This window comes from Orcinus orca, chromosome 2 (genome assembly GCF_937001465.1).
Source record: "Orcinus orca chromosome 2, mOrcOrc1.1, whole genome shotgun sequence".
Classification (NCBI taxonomy): Eukaryota; Metazoa; Chordata; class Mammalia; order Artiodactyla; family Delphinidae; genus Orcinus; species Orcinus orca.
The window spans coordinates 88,394,018-88,401,057 of record NC_064560.1 but is presented as its reverse complement, the minus strand read 5'-3'; positions in this window follow the sequence as shown (position 1 = coordinate 88,401,057).

The window sequence follows — 7,040 nt, the reverse complement described above, 5'->3', positions numbered from 1 at the left end:
GTTTAAGAAGGAAAACTATCATTTAGGTTGTACCATAAATTCCGTCATCACTGAGGTAAAGGGGGAGAGAAGGATGGTTGACTGAGAGGGCTGATCCAGAGATGTGATTTTAACTTAATTGGTTTGGGGTAATAGCAGGACATTCAAGTAGAGACTTCCCACAGACATGAGGACATATATGGTAAATAGAAGGTGAAAAATTTAAGACCAAAAATAAAAATTGGACAGTTTAAGCAGTATGGAAATGTTCCAGGTATAAGAGGTTTTGGAGATATAGATCAAGTCGTAGCCCTTTATTTTCCACCTGAGGAAACTGAGACCCCAGGAGGGGCAAGGCTCACTGACATCTCCAAAGCTACAGTTATTTGACCTGAGATCCATGCCATGGACCCACCTCTCCTGACTCCCCGTTCACGTCTTGTTTTTGTTTGTTATTTTCCCAGGTGTCATCTTGGTCCTGGTCATTTTAACATCGACGCTGATGAACACATGAAAGGCAATGCGTTGGATGTTCTGGGGAACTCACTGACCAATTCTCCTTCATTGGGTTTTCTGGTGTTAATTAAAGGAAACTTTTATTTTCAGTTTTTTTAAAGTCTATTTTTGCCTCGTTTTGTTTTTAGTAATTACCAATGTTTGTGTAGGCAGAGAATTAAATCCCTTAGTCAGAGTCTCCTCTTTGTTTTCAGTATACACAAAGACTAGGATTGCGTGGGCAAAGTGTATCCAATGGTCACATTTAAAAGGGAATTTGAAATTGAGCCACAGAGCTTGGCTGTGGTCCTCACGCTAAGGGATTTCAAGAGGAGACATTCGTCCGTGACCAAGGTGACCAGGGCTTTGAAGAGGAGAATGAATCAGGAAAGAGGTGCACAAACAACCCAGGAACCAGATGAAATGCTTCCTTTGAATGGGAATTGGCTACCTTGGGCTGGCAGAAAGCGAGTCAGTGATTCTCAGAGCTCAGGCTTGAACCTCTCTCTCTCACACACAGGATTAATGTCTGTATAGCCATTTTGTTGGCATTTGGGTTGGCATTTCTGTTGCCAGCCAGAGTCCAGCAAATAGACACCTCTGTTGGTGCTCAAGTATCATCTCTTTTCTGCGTTAAAAGAGAAGGCATTTCAGGTAGTGACTCATGGGCCTCTCAGTAGCCTAATTTTCCAGTGTTTTCTGAGGCCAGAGGTGCTAGCCCTTCCCGTGATGCACTGTGCTCCATGGTTGAGCCTCACTTGTCCATGAAGAGTCGAGATGGCATAAAGACGAGTTTCAGGATGTGTTCAGACTTGCCCCGAGTGGCGTGTTTATAGCAACAGGACCCAGCGGTAAGCTGGCCATAAAGCTTCTGTGGTTTGGATTGGGTCACCCTGTACCTGGGACCCTCAAGAAAGCTTGGAGACACCACGTTTGTTTATTCTGCGGCAGAAAGCCAAGAAAACACATTGGAAGGAGCCCTGACCCTTCGTCATCAGAGTTAGCCAGACATGGAAATTCTCTGTAACCACAAGAAAAAACCACATTTTTAAATGCAAACTGCTTTCTTGTCCCACCCAGTCTTCAGTCTCAATGTTCCAATCATTTGGAACTCTCTTCTCAAAGAATGATTACTTTCCTCTTTAATTAATCTTCTTTTTTTTGAAATGAAAAATCCCTTTTCCCATTATTCACTGTTACAGATCCATTTTCCACCTAGCAGCCAGAACAGATTCCTTTCCAAGTCTTTCTATGGCTCTACATGGGCTGGCCCTGCCCTTCTCTCTGACGTCACTGTGTCTCCTCCCAGCCCTTAGCTCCAGCCACACTGGCCTTTGTTTATTTACTAAGCACTTCAGGCTTTCGGGACTGATAAGGATGGACTAGTTGGCATATACACTTGAAACCACGCATCAATAATTTTTATTATTTTTTTAAAATTTACATACAGTAAACTCCATTTTTGCCATTGTTCAGTCCTTTGAGGTTTTCCACATACATAGATTTTTGTAATCACCACTACAAACAGGATACCAAACAATGCCTACACCCAAAAGAATTCCCTCATGCTGCCCCCTTGTAGTCAGTTTCCGTCCCCACCCCATGGCAACCACTCATCTGTTCTTATACATTTGCCTTTTCCAGACTGTGACGTGAAGCGCAACACGCAGTATATTATCCTTTGAAGCTGGCCTCTTTCACCTAGCATGATGCATCTGAGAGTCACACACGTTGTTGTGTTGTAGCAATAGCCCATTCCTTTTTTTTTTTTTTTTCGTGAGTAGCATTCCATTCATGGATGTATCACATTTTTTAAAAAATCCATTGGAGAATATCTGAGTAGTTTCCAGTTTGGGGCAATTATGAATAATGTTGCTATTAATGCTACTATTAAAAATTAATGTACAGGTCTTTGTGTGCATGTAAGTTTTCCCTTCTCTATAAAAAATAAATACCTACAGAGGAGATTGCTCAGTCAAAATGTAAATATATGCTTAATTTTTTAAGTTATTTTTAACTTTGTAAGAACATATCAAACTGCTATCTAGTGTCTGTCCTGTATCATATTGCATTCTCATCAGCCATGTATGAGAGTCCCATTTGCTCCATATCCTTGTCAGCATTTTGTATTATCAGAATTTTTATATTAGCCATTCTAATAGGTATGTAATGGTATTTCACTGTGGTTTTTAATTTACATTTCCCTGATGACTACTGATGTGAATAGCTGTTCATATATTTATTTGCCATCTGTATATCTTCTTTGGTGAGGTACATGTTCATCCTTTTGTCTGTTTTAAAAAATTGGGTTCTTTGCTTTCTGACTGTTGAGTTTTGAGAGTTCTTTGTATATTCTGGATACCAGTCCCTCTTAATGTGATGCACAAGGGATGAACAATCAGCTATGAAGTATTCTTGACAAAAAATTGAACCTGAGACTGACCAAGCCTCTAGCCAGAGCTGATACTAGGGGATGCCAAAAAAGTCAATGATCAAGATAAACAACATTTTAATGCAATGTTTTTAAAAATAGAAATTAATGCAAAACATTTATGAACAAAATACCAAAAATTTACATAAAGACAGAATCAGAATTACTGGTTTTCCCTTTGCCCCAGGTTCCATCACGGCTCAGCTGTATTACTGATCTTGACCCTGGTCTAGAGTCTGCATCTAATGACCGTCTTACAGAAAACATGGGAATAGAAGAAAGGTTGAATGAATCTGGTATGTGGGAAACAATAGGATGATGATAAGTTTATTCAATAAATAAACTGCAAAACAAACAAACAAAACCCCTGGAGTGCCAGAGTGGTAGTTACACAGATGTGTTCACTTGACGACACTTCAGCAAACTATAACCTTATATGTGTACTTTTCAACAGTCTGCTATATTACAGTAAAAGTCTTTTTTAAAAGATGGAAGAAAGGGCTTCCCTGGTGGCGCAGTGGTTGAGAGTCCGCCTGCCGATGCAGGGGACACGGGTTCGTGCCCCGGTCTGGGAAGATCCCACATACCGTGGAGCAGCTAGGCCCATGAGCCATGGCTGCTGAGCCTGCGCGTCCGGAGCCTGTGCTCCGAAACGGGAGAGGCTGCAACAGTGAGAGGCCCGCGTACCGCAAAAAAAAAAAAAAAGATGGAAGAAAAAGCACCTAAATTCAAACAGTTACTAAGTTTGGGTGATTAGATTATGGCTATATATATATATATATATATATATTTTTAATTTTTATTCAAGTATGGTTAATTTACAATGTTGTGTTAGTTTCAGGTGCACAGCAAAGTGAATCAGTTATACATATACATATATCTACTCTTTTTTAGATTCTTTTCCCATATAGAATATTACAGAGTTTTGAGCAGAGTTCCCTGTGCTATACAGTAGGTCCTTATTAGTTATCCATATAATTTTATTTTTAATGTTGTTTCATAATGTTTAGTAATTGTTTTATAATTTTATAATAGTATGTTATATAAGTTATATAACTATAATTACTATTAAAATGTCAGGTTATGTTGTATTCTCATATATTTATAATTTTATAATTTACACAATTTTTATGAATTATAACTTTATTTCAACAAAAGTTTAAAAAAAACCTTACCCAGCTCTGAATTACTAGAGATGCATACTGAACTATGTAGGGGTGAAGTGAATGAAATCTGGAATTTGTTTTAAAATATTTCAGAAAAAAAAGAGAAGAAAGGAAAAGGGCCAAATGAAATAAATGTGGGAAAAATTGATAATTGTTGAATCTGGGGAATGCATTAGAATCATTACACTCTACTTTTGTATTTGCTTGAAATGTTTTCATTATAAAAACAAAAAAAAATAACCTTGCCTTTCACCTTTAGCTGTCGTCATTTTCTACTCCATTACATTGTTTTATTTTTTCTAAACTATTATCTGAAAGTATCTTGTTTATTGGTGTATTGTCTCCCTCTTCCGAGAAGAATACAAGCACCATGAAAACAGGATGTACCTGAGCCATGTTCACTCCTTTACTCCCAGCAACTAAAACAGTTGAAAACAATGAACTTTACCAGCATCTTACTTCTAATATCATTTCTCAAACAGGTGATGCATTGTAGTTGACGGGTATTTTATTTTTGATATTATTTAAAGAATAAGATCTCAGGATAGCCTCACTTTTTGTCTCAAAGGGATCCCAGCTTTTCACATACATGTCCCAGCTCTTTTCTCCTTGGATGGAGGGCAAGATTTTGATGATGCAGAGACTACATCCCCTCCAGGGGTTCTTCACAATCATTTCATGGCCCCCAAATCTGGTTATTTGCCAATATGTAAAGGCTACAAACCCCAGCACTCTAATTTCACCGACTGTTACATTCCCTTGTGAAGTTGTTAAGATCAAAAATGTTGGGGTTTTATAGGCTCCATCTTCCTTACATTATTTTAAGGCTATAAACGAAGAACAGATGGTACACGCTATAAATCTTGCAATTACCAGCTTCTAATCAGTTCTCAAGGTCAAAGTCAGCTTCCCCATCTTGTGAAGGGGCTATGCAACTCAGAAGAAGTATGTTTCTCTTCCAAAATTTAGGTCCTTAAAAGTGAAAACACAGTTGACGTTTCTCTCATACTTTTTGTGCTTAAAACTAATCTATTTGTTGGTCTCATTTGTTTTCTCTTCTGGGTTGTGTGTGTGTGGACTTGTGGTATTAGAAGAATCACTTTTGGATAAAGAAAATATGCATGTTCCTAACAGTTACTGTCTGTTCTCTCTGAAGTCTGCCCAAGATGACATTTAAAGACGCAAGTACATTTGTATAATTGAATTCATCTGGGTGCTTGTTCATTGGGTTGGCCCTTCAGAGTGTACTCCAGGTGCTTCAGGGTAGGACCATCACCCTCATTTTACGTTCAAGAGAGGCAGCCTGGGTAGTCTCTTGGTTCTGACTTCCAAAAATCTCTACTCCATCATTCCTAAATTCTTCCACATTGGTCCTAGGCACTCATGCTCCTTTTCAGATTCCTCGGTGGTTCAGAGCCCAGCAGTCCCCATTCTAGACTTAACCTTGCAAAACATGCTTTTCCATACTTTATGATGGGACGTATGGACACTCCAAGGTGGATTCCAGGGCCAGAGAATTTCAGGACAAGGTGAAGTTGTCAAACAGTGCTGAATTATAGAGCCCTTAGAATCTATATGGCCTACTTGGATGTTTGGAAACACTAAATTTATATTACAATGTACGATATTTTTAAGACTGAGGAAAATAAGTTTTTATTCAGTATCCATTCAACAATTATTTCCTGAGTTCCAGCCATGGGCAGATGCTATAAGAAGTGTTGAGATAGTGGCTCTTACCTCCTGGTTCATAATCCAGCAAAGAAATGGTGCATAAACAATCGCTATAATGCAAACTGATTAGTACTATAAATAAGCCTTTCCCATCCTTCTTTGAATGAGTTTATGGCCGGGAGTTATAATGACGATGTATTTTGGGGAGCTATTTCCTTATGCTGGAGTACCTTCCACGTATTACAGTATCCCCTTTAATCCTCACAAGAACACTGATGTTGTAGGTATTATCATTCTCATTTTACAGGTGAGGAAACTGAAGCTTAGAGAGATGAGACAGGCCTCACAGTCTGACAAGTGGCAAGTCTGGTACTTAGGGTCGTTCTTGTTTCCCAATCATGGGAACATAAGCTGGACTCTGCAGGTACCAGGTTATGTTCCCTTTAGACAGGGCTGTGTCCCAATTTGGACACTAGAGGGAACTAAGAGAGCAAAGTAATGAGAAGAATTTGCCTCTGGGCGACCTCTCCGAACAGCCACAACAAATTGACCTACCCAAATTCATCTCTGAAGGTGGATTAACTATAATTGCAATGGCGAGAAGGCAGATCTGAACCTACTGCACATTCCATTTACAGAAAAGGGCAAGGATCACTTAGGAGTCATCTTTCATCCGAAGCCCTTCAGCCCGCTGCTTCTTTTACCCATACTGGGGAATATTTGTGGAATTTATTGATGTCTGTGTACAGTCACAACACATAACTCACTTGCTTCTGCTCATCCTATAGCTGATTCCAAACCAGGGCTGCTGTGCAAACAGCTGCTCAACTAGAAACTGGTCCAAGTGAAAGTAGCGCAGTTCACCGGTGGGCTGCATACACAGTCCTGACACGCCCCCCACGACCCCATTTATTCCAGCTCCCAGAGCAGTGAGTGGCTGGTATGGTCCCCGCTCCATTGGCTCCATTGGCAGCAACGCGAAGGACTGATCCATCCGCATGACCATCATCCTGAAATATGCTTCATGAGGAGGAAGTTCTCAGGCTGTCACTTACAGGATTACCTCTTCACTAAGCAGCATCAGACGGCTTTGGAAACAAGTCAACACTCCCTGCTGTTTCAATCCTTTCCTCCTTAGAGTTTTGCCATTAGTTTCTAGGTAGCTTTTCCAGCATGTTTTACAACTCATAGGGAATAGACTATGTAGCTGAAAACTACTGGAAAAAACGAATTCACATTTTAGGGAAAGTATTTAAAGATAATCACTGACCTATGTGTCTTCAAAAAGTACTTTCTCA